Below are 23,433 nucleotides of genomic sequence, written 5' to 3' on the forward strand. Positions count from 1 at the left end.
TGTGGTTACTTCTGGATTGGACCATAGTGTTGCTTTTCAGCTGTCATTCAAAAAGGGCTATTGTGTTTATGTCCTGCTTATAAGCCCTCCATAGGCCCTTGGTCTGACACACACACACACACACACACACACACTTGTCTGTCCATGATTTTTCAATTGAGGTAGTGGACAAGCAAACGCTTCTATATAGTTTGCAAAGATAAGTCTTTATTTTCTCCCGCATTTCTGTCCTGTAAGTGCTCTGCTCTTCAGAAACGTTCATATAGTGATAATGAGACAGGCCACTTAAAGCCATCCAAATAGCACAAAATTATGGCACACATTTGTCTGTTATACATTACCCCTTCCAGCTTCTCTTTAGATAAAAGTGGGGTGGTGGGGGGAAATAAAAGCAAATATACAGTAACTCTCTCTCTCTTTCTGTGTGTGTGTGTGTGTGTGTGAGAGAGAGAGAGAGAGAGAGAGAGAGAGAGAGAGAGAGAGAGATTAATCAAGTATGTGTGTGTTTATTCAAAAGATTAATTTATCACTTTTCATTTAAAAAAAATAGGTGTGTACAAATTTAAAACAATATGCACAAAATCAATGGAACACATTTAACAGTGAAGCAGTCCTAATAAAACCAGCAGTAACGCTTACTCCAGCAAGTGACATAAATAATAAAAAATTAACGGCCCTCTTACAAAAAGGTGACTGCTCAGTGGCTTTACTGTTTTTGCGATTTCAGATATATTTTTGGATGGACTAAGAGATCTAAACGTTCAGGCTTGCCTTGTAGAAACATTACTGACCAACCGGATTCTTTCTCATGAAGAGTGATCCTTGATTTGCCTTCTGAGATGCTACGTTCCATGCTTCTAACTGGGTTCTAGACTCTTCCTCCATCCCTTACATCCCAAGGAGACAATAGCATGGTAGATTTCACCCACTATGACTTGAAGGTTGCATCACTAAAGTGTAACTTGCCGTATCTTCCTGTGGGACTGGAAACTCTGTTTCATTTTCTTCTTGCTTAGGAGTTACAGTGTTTGCCTTTTCTATCCTTTCACCATATTGAATTTGTGAAGCATTAAACTAGGATAGAAAAGATGGATTTGTTTTCTTCTGCCCTGTATATGATTTTTTTTGGTGGGGAAACTGAATCACTAGGCTCTTGAGAAAGCATCAATATCCAGATAATTTTCTGCATCTATGGGTATCTATCACAAAGATCTGAATGCATCGTTCTAAGTTTGTTGACACTCTGTGGCAGGAATTTCATTATTCAATGATACAATATGGTATAATAGAGATGCATCGTGACTCCTGTAGCTTATAGGCTGAATAGGGAAGGTTCAAGAGGGCACACTGAGATAGTCCATTTTAGACATGGGAGACTTTGACTAGATTTAGTGGATATTTGTAGTAGTTATCAAAATGCTCCTCCAAAAATGTTTAGGCAGCATTCTATATTTGATGGAACAGAGAAATAGAATTAGGCAACATCAGCATATTGGTAATGTCACACTCCAGATCCCCATTTGACAACTCCCTGCAGTTTCATGTAGATATTGAACAGCATGGGGACAAAATAGAACCCTGTGGGATCTTCCCAGCACAAGTCTTGTGTCATGAAGTTCTCCAGTGCTACTATCTGGAAGCAACTTGTGGCTAGGAGTGGAGTCACTGTAACATGCTGCTGCTGCCAACTTGCAGATCCAGCCCAAAAGATACACTGTGGTTAGTGGCACTGAATGTCACTGAGAGGTCTAGGAGAATCAGCCAGCTTAGAACCCCCCTGCTTCTCTCATCCGTAGGCAAAGTGAGTATGGTTGGAATGTCTCTTAAATGTCCCATTTTCTGAGTTAATTAAAAACGGGTTAAAATGATAAGTATCCCCACCTGTCACACGGGAGACCAGGGTTCGATTCCCCGACAGGGAGCCAAGGAATGCGGATGGCGCTGTGGTCTAAACCACGGAGCCTAGGGCTTGCCAATCAGAAGGTCGGCGGTTTGAATCCCCTCGACGGGGTAAGTTCCCATTGTTCGGTCCCAGCTCCTGCCCACCTAACAGTTCGAAAACACATCAAAGTGCAAGTAGATAAATAGGTACGGCTCCAGCGGGAAGGTAAACGGCGTTTCCTTGCACTGCTCTGGTTCGCCAGAAGCGGCTTAGTCATGCTAGCCACATGACCCGGAAGCTGTCTGTGGACAAACGCCAGCTCCCTTGGCCTATAGAGCAAGATGCGTGCGCAACCGCAGAGTCGTCCGCGACTGGACCTAATGGTCAGGGGTCCCTTTACCTTTACCTTTAAAATGAGATTATAAAGGATACTGCTTTCAGTGTGAATTGCTGAGCCATCACTAGTCTTCTGTAACATTGTAGGTGCATGGACTAATTGAAATCGCATTTGAAGTGGATCAAAATGCTTCATATTCATTACAACGTAGTACCAAAGGAGCATTGTTTTCCCGATTTCCCCCTCAGTTTTCTCACTTCTTAGAAAATCACCATTTGACATTTGAATCCTTGGAGAGAGCCACAGACTGAGATGTGGGGCCTCTCCGGCGTATCTTTCCCTTATATAAATAGAAAATGAAGAAATGTTTTCCCTGTGGCAATTTGTTCCTTAAATAGGATTATTGTTTCTAGATGTTGTCGGAGTGTAAAAGGAAACACTCAGTGAAGATAGAACAAATGACCAGAAGAGAGAGAAACGTGGCTGGTTGGTTGGTTGGTTGAGATTGGAAATGAATTGTTTGCCACATCATACTTGGCCATTGTCTCTTGTTGCTCAGGGTGGCAAAGCACATGCTGGTACAGTTCTCACAATGATGTTGGCTGTTGTGTTGTGATGCTGCACCCAGCGAGAAGGATCTGTGGCTGCCTGGCTGCCTGACTTGCTTGAACCCACCACTAGTTTCAGCGAATCTGTACCCGAGGTAATCTTGTGAGGTTCCTGCCTGTTTTTTGCTGAATATACCCATGTAGGGGTTGACTGGTAGTGGAAATGGAGCTCAGCCAGCCCAGCTGCCACTGAAGAGCACTGGAGCAGGTCACAGACATTAGCCAGGGCAGGAAGTTACAGCCCTGTCTTCTGCATGCCTCTGCGCACACATGCACAGCCAAGTAGGTGAACTCTACCATGCTCTTTAGCAAAGGGAAGCAGAGGGACTACGGGCTTTGTTTTCCAGTCTCTGTGTGCAGGAAAGAAGCCAGAGGCTGCATACCTCAGCAAGTATGCAAACTGAATTTTATATATTCAGTCGTACCTTGGAAATCGAATGGAATCTGTTCCGGAAGTCCATTCGACTTCCAAAACGTTCAAAAACCAAGTTGCGGCTTCTGATTGGCTGCAGGAAGCTCCTGCAGCCAATCAGAAGCTGCAGAAGTCCCGTTGGACGTTCGGGTTCAAAAAGAACATTTGCAAACTGGAACACTCATTTCCAGGTTTGCGGCATTCGGTAGCCAAAACATCCAAGTTCCACGGCGTTTGTGATCCAAGGTACAACTATATATAATTTATATACTGCTTTATGCTTCAGGTAGTGAAAACATATATATCATAGAATAACAGAGTTGGAAGGGACCCTGAGGGTCATCTGGTCCAACCCCCTGCAATGCAGCTGTGCCATTTGGAGAGATCCAACCTGCAATCTTGGCGTTATCAGCCCCATGCTCTAACCAACTGAGCTATCCAGGCTTGATTATGAAATAAACCCCACAAGAGGTTTACAAAACCCAGTGGGGATTAGTTCTCAGACTGCTCAGGATCAGGCTGCATGTGTGGCAGAATTTGTTACGATGCAAAATATATGGCTTGACATAAGTACGTAGCTTGGCTCACTTTCTTGACTTACCTGCTCTTCATATGGGGTATGCTTTACTTTCTGACAGTGGCACAATTATAGCCTGGTTTGTACTGGGGGCAGGGGGCTGTATCTCTTGGTGGCAAACGACTTGTGAACAAACAGCAGCACTTCCTATGGAGAGCATGAAGCCTTTGCCTCCCACCTGGATGCAGCAACCTGGGCCACGTGGAGTTTCAGGGTGCTCTTCAAATGCAGCCCTGTGTAGAGCACATGGCAGTGATCCAGATACCATGTAACTAAGGCATGCGTTTCCATGGCCATTTCTGCAGTCTCTAGGAATGGCCATAGTTGGCTAGGCACAGCTACTCTTTTATACGACACCATTCCTCTTTACAGTCTGCAGAGTGGGTCACAAGACACAACTGCCTCGGTGTTGTGGGCTACCTCTGACTACATTAGATTGTAGGACTCGAAAGTGCTCCAGATTTGCCCCCAGAGCTGTTGCTGTAAAATGTATTACCCACCCTTCACCAGCAGGTCACCCAGGGTTGGTTGCAGCAATTTAAAATGCAGCATTAAAAAAACGGTTGCGACACATCACGGGCACAGGAATATTTCTCCAGCTCTACTCTTATATGCGATTAGAAACGACGCTTCTGAATTTTAACACATCATGCATTGAACCCTTTTCTGAAGGGGGTGGGACTTCTGAAATTGTATTTTTTAATAATGTTGGTATGTAGTTTTCGTTCTGAGGGTTGGAATAGAAATGTTTTGTAATAATATATAGTTGACGCCATCTGCCACCTCCCCTCCTCCACTGTTAATGCTAGTTCCCTAGCTTATCAACCCCCCTTTTTTTATCCGCCTTGTGTTCCTTGAATCCCCCCACTCCACCACTTTCCCTGGGCCTCTGAAGCCTGTAGGGGGAATACACATAGCCCGAAGGCAGGAATAACCTTGTTCTTGGAAGAGGAGGTCTTTTGGTCAATTGTCTGTCAAATGTGTTTAATATATTCAGATGTGTAGAGTAAGGCCTCTGTTATACTCAGTAAGATATAAACTAGATCAGCATTTTTTTGTTCAACAGTAAGAAAGCTTTCATGATGCATGTTGGGGGAGGGGGTTGTTTAAACTGGGAGGATCTGTCCAGTTTCCTGATTTCCCTGCAAAGCTAACACAGCAGGGTGGAAGTTCCTAACCTATTCTTCTTTCTGACATGCTTACTTTTAAATATTCAAAACAAAATCGAAAATTCTTTCTAGTAGCACCTTAGAGACCAATTGAGTTTGTTCCTGGTATGAGCTTTCGTGTGCATGCACACTTCTTCAGATACACTGAAACAGAAGTCACCCAGATGCCAACTTTGCTGCCACATAAACCCGGATAACACCATTACTGGTCCCAACAACATCAAACACACCATCTCAGGACTATTTAATTGCTCATCTTCCAACATTGTGTATGCAATCAAATGCCAACAGTGCCCTTCAGCTCTCTATATTGGACAAACAGGCCAAACCCTACGCCAAAGGATAAATGGACATAAATCTGATATCAGGAATCACAAGACAGAGAAACCAGTAGGAGAACACTTCAATCTCCCAGGACATTCTATAAAAGATCTCAAAGTAGCTGTCTTAATACAAAGAAATTTCAGAAATAGACTGGAAAGAGAAGTGGCTGAATTGCAACTAATCACCAAACTTAAAACCATGGAGAAACCTGGTTTGAACAAAGACATTGGATTCTTATCTCATTATACATAACAAAGCTATCTTTAGTCATCTCACCCCTTGCCTTTCCCTGCAAGACTAATTACAGCCGTTAAGAGTCGTCAACAGGTTTTCCACACTTATCAGCCTATCACCCATTCCCACCACCCTTCTGAGTAATACCCCTCCCCACTCCCCCACTATATTTAAGGATCTGGTGACTTCTGTTTCAGTGTATCTGAAGAAGTGTGCATGCACACAAAAGCTCATACCAGGAACAAACTCAGTTGGTCTCTAAGGTGCTACTAGAAAGAATTTTCGATTTTGTTTTGACTATGGCAGACCAACACGGCTACCCACCTGTAACTTAAATATTCAAGGCAGTTTTTGACTCCTAGCAGCATCATAATACCTGATCTCCCATCTGCATCCTGAAGTGATACGCTTCTAGTCTGTAAAGCCTAAAAACCCAGAATTATGTGGGTGGTGCCAGCTGTCGTCATTCTTTGACTGGGAAGAACCTCACTAGTTGGTCCTGACTATTATGGTTCTACTGTTCCATATATAGTGGTAAGTGAAGAAGCCAGGGGAACCCAGTAGGCGTCCATTGTCAAGCATGGATTTGAACTGTGGGCCCGTGCCAACTCTCTCTCTCAAGTCTATTTTTGATGCAACCATTTTGGCCCTGATGGAATTCTTTGGAAGAAATCTATTGGATGAGATCATTGTGCTCTGAATTTTAGGAGTGGGAGTTAAAACATGAGAGAAGGAATGGAATCCTGTAGGATTTCCCATCTCTGCTGTATGTTCCATAACAGAATGTTGGCAGCATTGGAAACTGGCAAATTTACACAAGAATGCATCTATGTTCCTCTGGGAATATGCTAACTGCAGTGGAAACCTTTTACAGGAGACACTGTGTTACATTTTGCTAAAAATGTTGAACTAGTCCAAAGTCAGATATGACAGGATTCTGTTGATTTGGTTTATTTCTTAAAGATCCATTTCTTAAGCTGTTTTGGCACGGACTAATACTTTCTACTACTAAAGCAATGTTTTTGTACGGGTCTAACATTTGTAAAAAAAATCTCCCCCCCCCCAATTTCCTCCCCACCTGACGCTGCTTTTTAATTTTTCATTTGAATCACCACCTTTCATTGGAGTGTAAATCAAGCCAATTATTTTTTGCTGTTCGGAAGGTGCCAAGGAATTTGAGCATGGTGGGATTTTAAATTTTATATATATATATATATATATATATATATATATATATATATATATATATATATCATGCTGTTTACAGAGCATCCCAAAGTACATGTGTGTGACAGGCAGAGCCCAATCAACATAGTGAATGTTGGTTGCTTGTTAAAAATAAATGCCTGCTTGGAGGAGTTTTGTTCATGTTCATCATTCTTTATTACGGTCAAAGACCAGCTCTTAAAAAGGAGGTAAAGTAAAATTAAAAAATAAATACAAGGATGAAACAAGGATGGTGACAAACATTTAGTATTCAAAATACTGCATTACTGCCCGTTGCCAGTTCATTGCCCCTGTGTTGCACATGTATAACAAAACGAATTGTGCAGTCAGTGGGGCAAGAAATATACACAACCTGATCTTAAAAGTAGATTGCATTGCAATGAACTAATACAATCGTTTCTTTTTCTTTCGTCACCTACGTCTCTGAGCATTATACGTGACATGATTCGGGTTAGTCAGAAGAGGTCCTCTGTCTTACACTGTGCCTGTCTGCTTGCAAGGAAGCTGTGTGCTAACGGTTAACTGGGATGCTTAGCATAATCACTCTGCCAGTCTGTAGAGGAGGGGAGGTGATTATCACTAAGAACAGATGGGCAGGGTCCAAAACATTGCCAGATCCTGCACCAGCTACATTTCACTGTAGGTTGTTCTAGCTTTTAATTTTTTTATAGAAAAAAAACAAAGTCTTGTGTGTATGTGTGTGTGTTTTTCCCCCTTCTGGCATTTTTTATATAAAAAAAACAAACTCGCTGAACTAAAGGTTGTTGACTGACGACTTTCCAGCTAAGCTCACAAATGTAGGCATGGGGGAATTCACATGCTGTCAGTCTTCTCTCTGAATGGATGGGGCAGATGCAATTTTGTACAGTTGCCTCCCTGAAATGTATGGGAAGATTTGCCTGTAAGCATAGTGCTCTGCTCTGCCTCTTTCTGTAGCTCCTTGTGGATTTTATTGTGTCTGTGAGCAGAAATGATTTTCTCTGATATGAGCACTGTCTCTGGGTCCCCAAAGGTATATCCTCCTAATGGAACCCGGTTTTATACTTTCCAGGTAAGTGAGCTTTAATTACTCAAGTTATTAGGAAGTTAATTGCTCTTAAAAGTTTGGGGGGGGGGAGAGATGCAAGGGAAAACAGAACATGAGGTTTTCAAGTATTCAGCAGTAAATATTTGAAAATAACATAGTGTTGCCCCCAGTAAAGTAAAGGTTATCTGTTATTTTAGATGAAACCAGGAACAGTGTGTTCATATTATTATTATTATTATTTATTTATTTATTTATTACAATACTGTGCATAAAATGTGCTTGATCATTAGATTTTTATTATTATTATTTCTCAGGTAGAAATTTGTTTTTGTATTTCTTAGGCAGAAGTTGCAAGAGCATTCCTGAAATAGTTGCAGTGTGCTAATAATGTACAATATACAGTAATGCTTTGCAAAAAGTTTGCATGATATACTTGGAGAAGAGGAAAGGGGTTTCTACAACCTTAAAGCCCCAGCTAATGATGTCTGGCTTTTTCTTGGGGTCATTTTGGATGGCAGGAACAGTTATGCATGCCAAGGGACAGCGTTATCTACTGTTAGATTATCAGGTTCTCTAGTTTATCAGCTAAGTTCAGCTAAAATGAATGACATTTTCTTCATTGATTACAAAGAATGGTAAGAAATTATTCCCCATTTGTTGGTATGCCTGAGATGCAAAGCTGACATTCTCTTAGCTGCATCCCCATGTCATTTGATTAAATGAAATCCTTAATGCTATGCTTTAAGATAAATATGTAATCTCCCCCACACACTAGGTTTCTCCCCCCCCCACTCAATTATTCAGAAGAAAAGGGGAACAAATAAACACAACAGATAAAGTCTAAAGATATTTGTCCCTTTACAGCAATCCACACACACCATTATTTAAAATTGCAATGCCTTTTTCATTTCATCCTCTTTATATGGTCAGGATTAAAATAAAGCTCCCCATGCTTCGTTTGAATCCATTGTTGTTTTGGCAGTTACAAAGTAATAATCTGTGATGGGTCTTTAATGATTTAATCATAATTAAATAAGGAACAAAATGCTTAGGCTAAAATCTATAACATGCAAAGCAATCCATCTCACTCACTGACTCTGGAAGTATTGCAATATATTTGTGTTTGTTTCAGGTCATATTCCTTTCCTCTATTGTGGTGCTATTTTTAACCCTGTCATCCTGCCCTTTTCTACATTGATATCTGCTGATAGCTGAAGGCTGTGCTGAAACAGTGTGTTATCTTTCACACAGTGATATTCTGCCGATCCTGGCAGTGATTCAGGAATGTGAGTGTTCCAAAGTTTGGTCATTTCCAGATTGGTTAATTCTCCCTCTCCCTACAGACACACAACTAAAACTCTGCAGTCTCCCATATGTGTTCCTGTATATTCTCAGTGTATCGAACCCTGTTCCATGGACAGATGTTGCTGCACTCATCTCTCAAAAGCCACAGCCAACATGGTCATGTATGGTGGCAGGAGTTGTCCAACAACAGCTTCCCAATTTTTCTGCCTCTGCCCTTTTCCTGCTTGCCTCCAACCCCTACCAAATAAGTTTTCGACTTATTTTTTTTATTTATTTAAAAAACTTAACAGTAATCCTTTGCCCAGGTGGGCAAGTCTGTGCACCTAAACAAAACTTAAGTGGGCATAACTAGGCACCAGAAGGCAGTCAAAGGACGTGATCCCAAGCTCTTGCACGAAGCCTTATGGCCTTGAAATTAATTGCCTGTGGGGTTCCACCAGACCAAAATGCTTCAGGCCTCTCTGAAAGATCTTAAAGCTCACCTGCTTTCAATGACTTTCCCATGAAGGGTTTTAAAAATAAAATAGAAATGGTTTGCATTTGTTGTGAACTTTGATTATATTTTAGTCATTTTGGAGGGGCTACCTGATTTATTAGTTTCTTGATTTGCAGTGTTTTTATTATATCACTGCATAGTATTGTAAGCTGCCTTGAAAGGGTCTACTCCGAAAGGCAGCCTATATTAAAAATTTCAATACATAAAAACAGGTGCTTCCCATTCCCTCTTATGAAGAGATGCATGTGAGGGTTCCAGATCCCCCATTCCAGCATTTTCTGTCTCACAGAAGAGAACTTAGGAAGCCTGGGAGATTTGAAGCTCTGTAAGCACATTGAACTTCTCAGATCTAGAGCCCAAATGCCAAGCATGAAAATTCAATACATTCCCTTGTATTGCATTAGAAATGTTCGGCCAGATTGGCTGTAACACCACAATATTTATGCTTGAGTTATTAATTTATTTTTGTTTTATAGGCCATGATTCAGAGAGCTCTCTTAGGTGTGCTGGGGCTGCTAACTTCTCCTCTTTAAGCAGCAGCCCATTCCCAAGCCATGCCATAAAACACTTCTGAAACTACACAGACAAGGCAGGGCATGGAATGGAATGGTAAAAACAAGTAATCATGAATTGGTCACATTCTGAATTATGGCCACAGACAGCAGTAGTATTAAATCTTAAGGCAGAACACCCGGTTTAGAGCGCTCTATTAAAAATGGAAGCCGTGTTAAAACATGAAGTTAGGATGCCTATCTCACTTGTAACCCCCCCTTCCACCACCACCCCAACAACTTCTTCCCTCTGACTGAAGATTAGATATAACACCAAAGGGTACTATATATTTTATATTTTATCTTTGGGGTAAGCTACTTACAGTGAAACCTTAGGCATTTTTCCTGAGAAGTAGATTCAATTGGGTTCAACAGTAGCTGCTCCATGAAAGGAAGGTGGCATTTCCGTTGTTGTACATATGGCAGCAAAGGATACAGTTGGGTTAAGAACTTAATTTGTTCTGGAGGTCTGTTCTTAACCTGAAACTGTTCTTAACTCAAGGTATCACTTTAGCTAATGGGGCCTCCTCCTGCCACCGCGCCACTGCCACGCGATTTCTATTCTCATCCTGAAGCAAAGTTCTTAACCCGAGGTACTATTTCTGGGATAGTGGAGTCTGTAACCTGAAGCATCTGTAACCCGAGGTACCACTGTATATGTTTTATCCAGAATGTATCTACTGTTTATCTCAGCCATTTATACTGCCATGTAGCTATAATGAATAGTTTCCTTTCACACTTGTACTTATTTGTTAAAGGTTCCTGGTCCCAATAACATTTAAATGAGATACTGTGCTTCTTTCAACATTTCTGGGTTCCCGCATTGCCCAGAAGTTTTCCTCTGTCCCCATGTGGGTATTGGTGGAGTGAAGTTAGCAACTTATGAGTGGTGACATCACCCAACAGCAGTGTCAGTGGGCTCCTGTGGGTGGTACTTTTTACTGTGGAATGCGGGTGGTGCTGTGGTCTAAACCAGGCACATCCAACTCCCAAGAGATTGCGATCTACTCACAGTATAAAAAGACCGGCTGTGATCTACTTATTGTCATTGCCAGGAGTTGTTGAGCTTTTTCGGGGAGGGGTGGCCACAGTTGTTGAGCTTTTTGAGGGGTTGACCAAAGGCGATCACTAAACTTCATACTGTGATCTACTTGGGACACCCCTGCAATCTACCAGTAGATCACGTTCTACCTGTTGGACATGCCTGGTCTAAACCACTGAGCCTCTTGGGCTCGTCAATCAGAAGGTCAGCAGCATGAATTCCTGCGACGGGGTGAGCTCCCATTGCTCTGTCCCAGCTCCTGCCAACCTAGCAGTTCGAAAGCACACCAGTGCAAGTAGATAAAGAGATACCACTTCAGTGGGAAGGTAAACGGTGTTTCCATGCACTCTGGTTTCAGTCATGGTGTTATGTTGTGACAGAAGCAGTTTAGTCATGCTAGCCGCATGACCCAGAAATGATGTCTGTGGACAAATGCCGGCTCACTCGGCCTGAAAGCAAAATGAGTGCCACAACCCCATAGTCACCTTTGACTGGACTTAACCACCCAAGGGTCCTTTATTTATTTTTTACTTTATTTTTTATACTTTTTACAAGCACTGGAAGCCACCCAGAGTGCCTGGAGACACCCAGCCTGATGGGTGGGATATAATAAAAAAGACTATTATTATTATTATTATTATTATTATTATTAGAGAACCTTCTCCCTCTGGTCCACTCCTGGGCCATAAATCGAAGGCCCAGATTGTAGCTTTGCCATTGGATACCATGTTTCATGAGACCCAAGAGCATTCGAACAAGATGTTGTGACTAGTTTTACATTCCCACACTTCTTCCTTTACAACCTGGCATTAAACAGAGTTTATAGTATGCATGCCATACTGAGCATTGGTGGGGCAGAGGGACCCAGTCAACCATACTGTTCTTCAAGTCCCACTAAGTTGCCCTCGGAACTGGATTTGAGGCTATGGACTGTGCAAGAGTTCTCAAGAAGAGCACTATCTCATTCATCATTTGTAAACATTGTTGTACCAGCAAGCACTTTCTCCACCACATGTTAAATGCAAAGCGCCTATACTGGTGAGCGTAGGGCCCAATACAAGTGAAATGGGGTGGAAACAGACCTGAGACAGCTCTCAGAAGGCATCAGCTTTTGTTTACCATAGATCCAGTTACATAGGGTTGGTTCAGTGTGGGTGTGAATTATAACAATGGGATAATGGGATTTTGACAAACTGGTTGCATCAGAAGACGGATCTGCACCACTGAATTTACTGTGGTGTCACTGCAGTTGAGCAGCTACTTGGTAGATATGTGGATCTGTAGAACTGGGCGACAGAGCTTGAAATATCATGGGGGGCCGGGGTGGAAGAGAATTATTTCCCTTTCCATCTGACACCCTCAGTTTTTGTCTCTTATACTGACCACAAGTTCATCATAATTCCCTCACTTACCCCTTGACTTGTTATGTGTCTTTCTAAACACTTTGATCATCAGCTAAGTTTCAGTCAAAACTGGGTTCCTGCGCTAATCCCTTTAATCTGCAACTGTTTAATTGTGTGAGTAGCCTCAAATCTATTAATAGTCCTGCTGATGTTTTGTGTTTAAAATTAGTCCAGATGTGATATTTGCTAATAGTTACAAGTAATACTGTTAAAATAAGCCTGCATCACATTTGCATATTCAGCATTTCCAGCCAGCAAAGTTTATATATTTATATATAGAAACAGACACGCACATACTGGAAATAAGATATTGTTAAACACACAAGGCATATGAGTCATATTTCCCTTATATAAATTTTCCTGCTATTGCTTATCCATTAGGCAGAGGAGAAGGTATTGTGGATTTTTAAATGAAATCTATCCTTTTCAAATGTATTCTTTTACATGCTGAGTTTAATTACAAAGTGATGAAATGCACATGCAGTTTAGCAAAATGCTACATTTGTATGTGTTTTATCACCTGCCTATTTTTATTCTTTGTGCCAATTATTTTCTTATATTTTCTTGAGTACAGTACAGTTAAGAAAAAAGACTAGGAGCTGGTACATAAAAGACCCTCAGTGGTGAAAAGCTCCATAAGAGTATGGCAATCCCACCAATAAGTATTCACAATCAGAGGTTCTTCCTCTTGCGTATTTTTTCCAGCTGGTTATGTTAATGTGGACATTTTCCTGCAGATTAGTTTCAGTGTTTATAAAATTAAATTTTCATTTACCACATGAATGAAAGTGAATAAATATAACCTCATTTGAGTATTTCTTTTAAAAGAAAAAAAAAACCAAAAACCTGCACCTTTTAAATCAGTTTCTGATGCATAGTAAAATGCTAAATGTTCCGGAAGCGATTTACATTACTTAATTGTTTAATGATTATATTTAAACATCTGTGTATCTATAAATGACATATCTACACATACATTTTTTTTTTCCACCTGAATAGATCGCTATGCACACTTGATCCTGTTTCATCCAAAGTTGAACTGCTTATTGGGATCAGAACAGTTCTCTAAAGGAGGATCCAGTGGGGTTTTCTCATTCAAAGCAATTAAAAGGGAATGAAATAGAAAATTCTTTCCAGTAGCACCTTAGAGACCAACTGAGTTTGTTCTTGGTATGAGCTTTCGTGTGCATGCACACTTCTTCAGATACTTCACACTTCTTCTTTCTATTTTGTTTCGACTATGGCAGACCAACACGGCTACCTACCTGTAACTAAAAGGGAATGCTCAGGTAGGGCACACACAGGAGCACATAGATGCCATGTGACAGTAGGAATGGATTGTGTTTTATGCCATATTGAGTAAAGGAAAGAGATGTGTTAAATTTAACATGCAGTTGAATATTGGATACTTCATATTTCCCTTGATGAGTGTCACATTATTCGGGTGGACAAAGATGGTGCCGTACTGCTATGAAAATAAAACCTTTCTAAATAGGAAGCGATAGCTCCATTTCTTTAAAAGTGTGGAGTAGATGTCCATATCCTGCTTCTGCATTGCAAAGTAGCTTTGTAGCCCATTTCAGACAGTCTACCCATGCTCAGTGTTGGTGTTGTTAGGAATATGTACATAAAAAAAGTCCTGCTGGAGCAGACCAAGGGGATATCTAGTTGAGCTTCCAGTTCCCCACAGTGGCCAACCAGATGATGCTGAGAAACCCACAACCAGCACATGAGGGAAATAGCCTTGCCCTGTGGCTGTTCGCATTTGGGGGTAGCCTGAATTTTAAAGCCTTCTAAGTCGGTAGCAGTCACGACATCTTCTGTTAGCTGATTCCGAAATGTAACTATGCTCTGGGTAAAAAAAAACAAAAAAACAATCCCCTATTATTCTCATTCCCAGTTATTGCACTTATTTGTCACTTGCTGCCTAAGCGACTCACTTTTAAAAACATAAACATAAGTGCACTATACCATAAAAGAAAAAAGGGTGGAGAAGAAAAGTCATGTAAAACATCAACATTTTTATGATTCGAAACAGTCCCTCCCACCAGTGACCAAAGAGTTAGTATTTTGTCTGATCTGAATCAATCTCCAGCTTCTGGATTATATAAGAGGGAGAGAAACTTTCCTCTTTTTTTCCCACCCAGTGCAAAATGTTACATTTTATCACGTCCCCCTACTGTTGTCATATTTCGAACAGTGGAAGTTTTTGAGCTATTTGGGGGGGGGGGGAATAGCCCAAAACGACACTGACGACATGGATTGCCGTATGTCCATATATTTTGCGATTTCTGCCCAGACACTGCTTCCGACTGTGGTATTCCAGATATGTCAACCCTATGTCCCCCATTTATTTGCCCGCTTTCTAAATTTAAAAAAAAAAACAAACAACCCCAACCTTTCCTCATTAGGACACTTTCTCCAACTCCCTGGTCATTTGGGGTGTTCTTCTCTGCAACATTTCCAGCTCTGTGATACCCTTTTTGAGATCTGGTAGCCAGCAAAGTGCATTTCAAGTGCATTCACGCCACATCCTTACATATAGGTATAAGTACAATTCTATTTTTGGTTGTGTGGGACGATGTTCTTGCCCATCAAATCAGTGCACAGGTATTTGAAGGTCAGAACAGAGCCCATGTGCTTCAGAATTCTAATTGCATAGACAATTCTACACATGTACATCATGTGCAGGGAAGGTGAGCTTTAACCTTCAACCTGTGCTCAGAAATCATGTATGATGTACAATTTCAAAAGTTCAATGGGACCTTTATTTGAAAAACGTATTATTCAAGTGTACCATTCGTTCAGCAATGCAAGTTGAACAGAAGAGCCAAACTCTACATGAAGCTGAAGTTTTTGCACTGATTTGAACATGTAGGTGTGTGTGTGGGGTGTGTGTGTGTGTTGCAAATAGCATCAGGCTGATAATTAAGGGGGTGGGGAGAGAAATCAACCTTTTCCTCCACAGCAACAGCCCTGAGAAAAATTCCTTCTTCATAGATGTTTGCTTTGGGGAAAATCTTCCACTGAAGCCATTTCATGTCACATCTAGTTTGGCCCAAGTAAGGGGAATTTCCAGATTCAGAATTTTGTATCGCAGTTTAACTTGTACTAAGCTAAGAAAGAAGTTAGACTGCTGTCCCATCTGGATCTAAAGCGATGCTGGTGACAGTAAAAGTACCAGGAACTGTGGCGCCACCACAACTCTGTGTTCTGCTTCTGAGCCCAGCTGATTTCTGCTTGTGGGCTTCTGATCCCTACTCTAGGCTTTCCTTGGAAAAACAATAAACTTCAATTAGAGGATGCATTCTTGCATCTCATTGTGCAACCAACATTAGGCAGCGCAAGACATTTGAATAGATACGTTGTTTAGCCTGTTGGGTTGTTTTGTGATTGTAGCAATATTAGTCTTGTCTTCTGAAATGTTGTGGGGCTGGCATGCACTTGAGCAATCTGCCTGTAGAAGCAAGTTGAAATACATTCACAATGGTGTGCAGATAATTGGAAATGTTGTGTGAAATTCCCTTATCAGTCAAAAGGATGTGTGCTTATCAGTGCCTCATTGACACTGAGTTTATTAGATTTATGAAACGAAATATTGTAGAGACTCGCGCTGCTCTGTTGTGCAGAGTGGCTCTTCTCTTACCTTTAGTGTGAATGGAGATAGCATCCATGATTTAGTGGCATTCCTTTAAGAAAACTGATTATAAACCCTAATATTCAGAGGAGTCTGATGGACTATAAAAGACTTGAATATGACTAGCCAACATGGGCCCTTCCAGATGTATTTTGAGCTACATCTCCCATCTTCCTTGACCATTTGGCCATGGAAGTCTAGCAACATCTGGATGTTGGCTACTGTTTACCTAGAGAATGATGTAGTAGATACTTTATCAATTCAAGTTATTTATATACTGCTTAATTACAAAGGTTTCTAGTACTTTACATACAAGGGTAACCAACATAGTGGCACGTCATATGTTGTTAGACTCAAACTCCCATCAGCTGCAGTCAACTTGGCCATTGGTCAGGGATTATGAGACTTGTAGTCCAACATCATCTAGAAGGCACCAAGTTGTCTCCCCTGGTCTAGAATAAAGTTGTGCATTATTCCCACCCATTCTCCTCATCTGTGTTTATGGACCATAGAGAAAATAGAAAGCCAATATATGACTGGAAAAAAGCTGAGTTGGATTTTTTAGGACAGGATTCAGAGCCGTCTCACGCATAGAGGCCGGTGGCGCGGCGCGCCAGGGCGCAGGGCACCCCAGGGGCGCCCCCGTGAGCCCGCCGGCATACCGGGCTCCCCCCCCAACCCGCCCCCGCCCCCATGGGCAGGCAGGCACTCGCGCGCCGGCGGGCGGGCGGGCTGTAAGCCGCCCGCCCTCGCCTCCCGGAGCCCCAGCTGGAGCGCTGAAGCGGCGCGGGGCTTTGCGCGGCCTTCCAGCACTCCAGCTGGGGCTCTGGGAGGCGAGGGCGACCGGCTTGCAGCCCGCCCCCCCGCCGGCTTGCAGCCCGCCCTCCCGCCGGTGCGCGAGCGCCCGTCCGCCCGCCCCTCATCCGCCGGAGCGCGGGCGCCCGCTCCAACGCCACGCCTCTCATCCCCCGCTCGCCCACCCCCCCTCCCGAGGGGCGGCCAGCGCGGGAGGGAGGCGGGCGGAGAGGCGGCAGGCTGGGGGCGCCGAGGGATCGCTGCGCCAGGGCGGCAGATCCCTCTAAGACGGGCCTGACAGGATTGATTTTGCTTTCAGGCTTCCAGTGTCTGTTTCTGTGCTGCTTTGTGCCTCCATAACAACTCTCCAATTGGCAAATAAGTAAATCATTATTATTGTATCTTATCACAAATATACTACAAGTCTCCAGCATGCATTACTCCAAACGAAACTGATGATGCAAAGGCTGCCTTGAAGGCCTGAAATCCCTCCTGCTAGAACAAGGGAAGAGGAGGAGGAGGAGGAGGAGGAGGAGGAGGAGGAGGAGGAGGAGGAGGAGGAGGAGGAAGAGTTTGGATTTGATATCCTGCTTTATCACTACCTGAAAGGAGTCTCAAAGCGGCTAACATTCTCCTTTCCCTTCCTTTCCCACAACAAACACTCTGTGAGGTGAGTGGGGCTGAGAGAATTCAAAGAAGTGTGACTAGCCCAAGATCACTCAGAAGCTGCATGTGGAGGAGTGGAGACACGAACCCAGTTCACCAGATTACGTGTCTACCACTCTTAACCACTACATCACACTGGCGTGGTATAATTGCATTCACTTTGCTTTTCCCATGCTAAATGTTAGGCTGTTGACTGCAGTAGGGAAAGCTTCTATGGAAATACAATGATAGATGAAGTACCCTTCTGTAATTTACTCAAGTGTATTAAAAACAGTCAAATTATTGATCTGTAATTAAACTTTGACCAGTCATTACAGAAAGGATTTCACAACTGTCAGGTGCTAAAAAAAAGTCAGTTATCTTGATGAAATTATATTTTGAATGGGAAAAATTGGAATTTTGGTTTTGCTTTCTGAAGCAACCATGTAAAATAGCTAACTTCTTTTGCAGCGGGGTGTGTGAATCACCCCCCAAAAAATATGCAGAAACCTTGTGTGACCTTATGATGCATATCATGAGTTGCAGCCTAGACCACGTGCAAACTCCCTAGAGCAGCACCTCAAAGATCTGGTCAAAAATGGAACCCTTTGCATCACATTCCATCTCACCAAGGACTTTTCACTTACCTTGAATTCTGGTGTCAAGTAGGCAAAAACAGGGAGTCCCAAAAGCCAATCAGGGGCTCCTGCTGCCAATTTCCTACTTGGTTCCGGAAATTATTACTAAACCGCTTTTTACCATGAAAGAAAGACCCTGGGATCCACTACCAGCTGACCTCTAGAAAGCGGCCACACTTCAGGAGGTTTTTGGAAATCTGTTTTTGATGTGGGTTGCCTATGCAGGAGGAATACACACACACACACACACACACACACACACACACACACAGAGGCAACTCCCCATTTACATAGGGGTTAGGCTCCAAGTGTTTAAGTGGAATCGTGTATATTTGAAACACCAGTGGAAAAGCCTGCAAACACCCTATTCCACCCTACCCCTCCCTGTTCCACCCCTTTTTGTGATGTTTTTGTAACATTTTCAGGTCATTTCTGGGTTGGCGCAATGCATGTATGCACAGTCAGGCACTTATTGAACATGCAAAAATGAAGGGTTGCCTGTACTGCAGGGTATGGCCCAATATATTTTTCTGCTTGAGGCAGAGGGCAAAAGGACACCCCTGTTCAACATACAGAAACTGACCTCAGTGGCAATTGGATCTTACTTCAGTACTGGTGCTGGGGAAACTTTATTCACCTAAGGAGAGGGAACCAACCTGGAGTTGGGGGGGGCGCAGGCTGCATGGTATACACAACTCTGTCCTCCATCACCTCATCACCACCCAAAATCATCTGCTTGAGGCAGCTGCCTCACTTTGCCAAATGGTAGGGCCAGTCCTGCTTTTTAGATGATGTTTGGCTAAAATTATATTATAGGCAGGACACAGTCTTTATTTTTTCCTCTTTTAGGACTCTCGTACCTACGGGACCGCCTCTCCTGGTATGTTTCATGGAGGACCTTATGGTCTTAAAAATAAAAACATCTTGGAGATCCTGGGCCACAGGGAGGTTAGGCTGGCCTCGACCAGAGCCAGGGCTTTTTCGGCCGTGGCCCCGATCTGGTGGAACGCTCTGTCACAAGAGACTAGGGCCTTTGGCCAAGGCACAGACTAACCCCCTCTCTCCTTCTGTAATCCTCATAGAACTCTAACCCAATGGTTGCCATTCATTTGATTCTGAATTGATTTTAGAATGTATTTTAATTAATTGACTGTGTGATTTTATGTACACTGTGCTATTTTTACTTGTTGTTAGCTGCTCTGAGCCCGGCTTTGGCTGGGGAGGGTGGGATACAAATAAAAATTTACTACTACTACTACTACTACTATTACTATTGGTTGTCTATTAACATTGTGCGTGTCTTAGAGAAATTGTAGTGTGTGTTTTCTCTCTGCTATTTGTTTTTTTAATTGTTGAAGTGGTACTTTTAAATGGTTCTCATGCAAGCCACCTTGAGAAAGTTTTATTTTAAAAATGTAACCTATTAATATTTTGAAATAAGAATTAAATCAAGCCTCTTCTATGCCAACATGCAGCTGAAGAAAATTGTGTGCTTAGCCATATGAGTGCAATGCGTTCCTATAAAAACCCCTTTCTGCTGTCATTATAACGGTGAGGAGGAGATGCTAATTTGTGTTTTAAGTATTATACTGGTGAAACTGGAGCAAACCATATGTGCTTCATACTTGTTTCTGTGTCAATGCAGGATTAATCCACATATGCAAATAGCTTTTCAGCCTCTGCTATTATATCTTGACAATAAATCACATATTTTGCACTGTGGGGAGACTTGGGGTCAAACAAGGTTTTTGCTAGCCTCCCATCATTGCCTCCAAACCTAGTTTTAGAAACACACCCTCCCACCCTAAAGTGTTGTAACCATTGGCTGTGCACACACAGTACATTTAAAACACATGGCTCAGGAAACTTGGGAACTGTAGTTTCTTAAGAGTGCTGGAAATTGTAGCTCTGTGAGGGGTAAAATACAGTTTCCCAGGATTCTTTGGGGGAAGAACAGAACAGTGAAACATACAGTGAAACATTAGCACTATATGTTTGGCTTTTGTTGACTGTACTGTAAAAAACTGGAAATGAGATTGGCATTCATAGCAGAGGGTAGCCTGTTCATTGCAGATGCTGTTCTTTATGTTATGCAGAAAGTGCTTCTCCTTAAAGATAAAAATGTCAAACTAGGAAAATAAATTGTCACTGATGACAGACGGACTCCCAAAATATTCCCTCAGGACTATCCAGAGGAGGAGTTTCTTATGAAAGGTATCTAATCTTGTAGAAATGAAATGATCAGCCTAGTTCATGACACGGGACATTACCTCAAAAAGAGGAATCATTTTGCATTTTCAAGTGCCGTTTTGTAGGATTCTCTTAGAGGAACCTGAACTTTGCCTACAACTGAAGCGGTGGCATGTGGTGAATTTTTGTGTAGAGGAACAGCTAGGGCCAGAGGCACCAGCTTGTGAGAGCGATTGCAGCGTGGGGGAAAGGGAAGAAATGTCTTGACATCATGCAGGAGAGCATTGCGCCTCCCTCCATAAACCAGGCAGAAGCTTCCTGGGCTTTGGAAAGGAGGCACCATGCCTCAGGCAGGATGCTGGAACCCTCCTGCCTCCTTCCCAAAGCCAGGCAGGATGTGGCAAGGTGGCAACAGGACTCTTGGACTCGTTGGAGCATCATGCCTCTCTCCCTAAGCTGGGCACAAACTTCCCAGGCCTTGGGAAGGAGGTGCCAGGGGAACATTTAGGGGACTAGCCTTCTCTCCCCCCCCCAGCCCACTGACTGCACACCACTGAACAGCACAGTGACAAAAAGAGGCAGGTACCGAGATTCAATGGAAATAGTTTAAAAAGAAGAAGTGGACAATTACATTCCAAATGCTTGGAGCTTACGCAAGGTAACTTTTTGTTTGTTTGGCACCTAATTATACAGCTGCTAAAGGAAGGGCAGTGTGTAAGTGTTGAATTCTTTTCCTCTAGCAATATCTTTCTACGTTTGTTTCTTACTCTGTGCTGCCCTCACTCCTCTGGTACGCTTGTCACCCACAAACTTAATATTGTATCTTCAGTTCTCCAGCAGCACCCTTTCTCCTCAAGTGGGAGGGCTGTAGCTCAGTGGTACAGCAACTGCCTTGCATGGTGAGACCCTGTCAAACCATGGCCGGTACTGAGGTAGATGAGCCAGCAGCCTGACTTGGTTGACATTTGCACTATACATTTAAAACAGTGCCACTTAAAACAATGACGGCTCCCCCCCCCAAAAAAAATATATATATCATGGGAATTAAGGGTGCTGAGAGTTGTTAGGAGACCCCTATTCCCTTCAGAGCTTCAAATCCCAGAGTTCCCTGGGAAGAGCAATTGACCCATTTGAAGGGAATAGGGGTCTCCTAGCAACTCTCAGCACCCTTAACTCCCAGGATTCTTGGGGGAGACGATGATGACAACATGACTGTTTAAAGTGGTATGATGCTGCTTTAAATGTATGCTGTAAAGCAGCTTCCTGTGTTCCTCCCTTGACTCCTTCCGTTGGTACAGAGACACTGAATAAAAGCTTTTCCATTTACTCTAGCTGATCTCATGTACCACATCACTGATTTCACACATCTCTAATTTCTCTTTAGCCCTATTCCCCCCTGTCTTGTTTTTATTTGGAAGCTTGAAGGCCGAACCTGTGTCTTACTTGTGTCTTATGTGCAGAGCCTAGTTCAGGCTTCCCCAAGCTCGGCACCCCAGATGTTTTTGGCCTGCAACTCCCATGATTCCTAGCTAGCAGGACCAGTGGTCAGGGATGATGGGAATTGTAGCCTTAAAACATCTGGAGGGCTGAGGTTGAGGAAGCCTGGCCTAGTTCATCATCATCATCATCATCATCATCATCATATATTTACTGCTCCGTTTCCTCTCACAAAAGAAATAACAAGATGATTGCATTTAATAGTTAATGGTGTGTGTTTATTTTTTTGCCTCAGAGCATAAGACTTGCTTAATAGAGAGATCTTTACTGTTGTACTTAAGTCCTGCTTTCTGGCTTCTCAGTGTCATCTGAGCAGCCACCCTTGGAGAAGGGCCATGGGATCTCCATAAAGGTCTGGGAGAGAACCTTCTCTTTAATCTTTCAGAGCTGTTTCCAGTTGGTGTAGACAATGCATCCAATGGTTTGACTAAGTGTAAGGTTGTTGTTGTTCAGTCATTCAGTCGTGTCCGACTCTTCGTGACCCCATGGACCAGAGCACGCCAGGCACGCCTATCCTTCACTGCCTCTCGCAGTTTGGCCAAACTCATGTTAGTAGCTTCGAGAACACTGTCCAACCATCTCATCCTCTGTCGTCCCCTTCTCCTTGTGCCCTCCATCTTTCCCAACATCAGGGTCTTTTCTAGGGATTCTTCTCTTCTCATGAGGTGGCCAAAGTACTGGAGCCTCAACTTCAGGATCTGTCCTTCTAGTGAGTACTCAGGGCTGATTTGAGAATGGATAGGTTTGATCTTCTTGCAGTCCATGGGACTCTCAAGAGTCTCCTCCAGCACCATAATTCAAAAGCATCAATTCTTCGGCGATCAGCCTTCTTGATGGTCCAGCTCTCACTTCCGTACATTACTACTGGGAAGACCATAGCTTTAACTATACGGACCTTTGTCGGCAAGGTGATGTCTTTGCTTTTTAAGATGCTGTCTAGGTTTGTCATTGCTTTTCTCCCAAGAAGCAGGCGTCTTCTAATTTCGTGACTGCTGTCACCATCTGCAGTGATCATGGAACCCAAGAAAGTGAAATTTCTCACTGCCTCCATTTCTTCCCCTTCTATTTGCCAGGAGGTGATGGGACCAGTGGCCATGATCTTAGTTTTTTTGATGTTGAGCTTCAGACCATATCTTGCGCTTTCCTCTTTCACCCTCATTAAAAGGTTCTTTAATTCCTCCTCACTTTCTGCCATCAAGGTAGTATCATCAGCATATCTGAGGTTGTTGATATTTTTTCCGGCAATCTTAATTCCGGTTGGGGATTCATCCAGTCCAGCCTTTCGCATGATGAATTCTGCATATAAGTTAAATAAGCAGGGAGACAATATACAGCCTTGTCGTACTCCTTTCCTAATTTTGAACCAATCAGTTGTTCCATATCCAGTTCTAACTGTAGCTTCTTGTCCCCCATAGAGATTTCTCAGGAGACAAATGA

The 23,433-nt window shown here is 42.8% G+C and overlaps 1 protein-coding gene across 12 annotated transcripts in view; it reads left to right on the forward strand.

Moving 5' to 3' along the window:
* Window positions 1–23,433, forward strand: part of PPFIA2 (PTPRF interacting protein alpha 2) — a 258,382-nt gene that overhangs the window by 74,667 nt on the left and 160,282 nt on the right. The gene's annotated exons all lie outside the window — the stretch shown is intronic.

Source organism: Lacerta agilis, chromosome 10, assembly GCF_009819535.1.
Source record: "Lacerta agilis isolate rLacAgi1 chromosome 10, rLacAgi1.pri, whole genome shotgun sequence".
NCBI lineage: Eukaryota > Metazoa > Chordata > Lepidosauria > Squamata > Lacertidae > Lacerta > Lacerta agilis.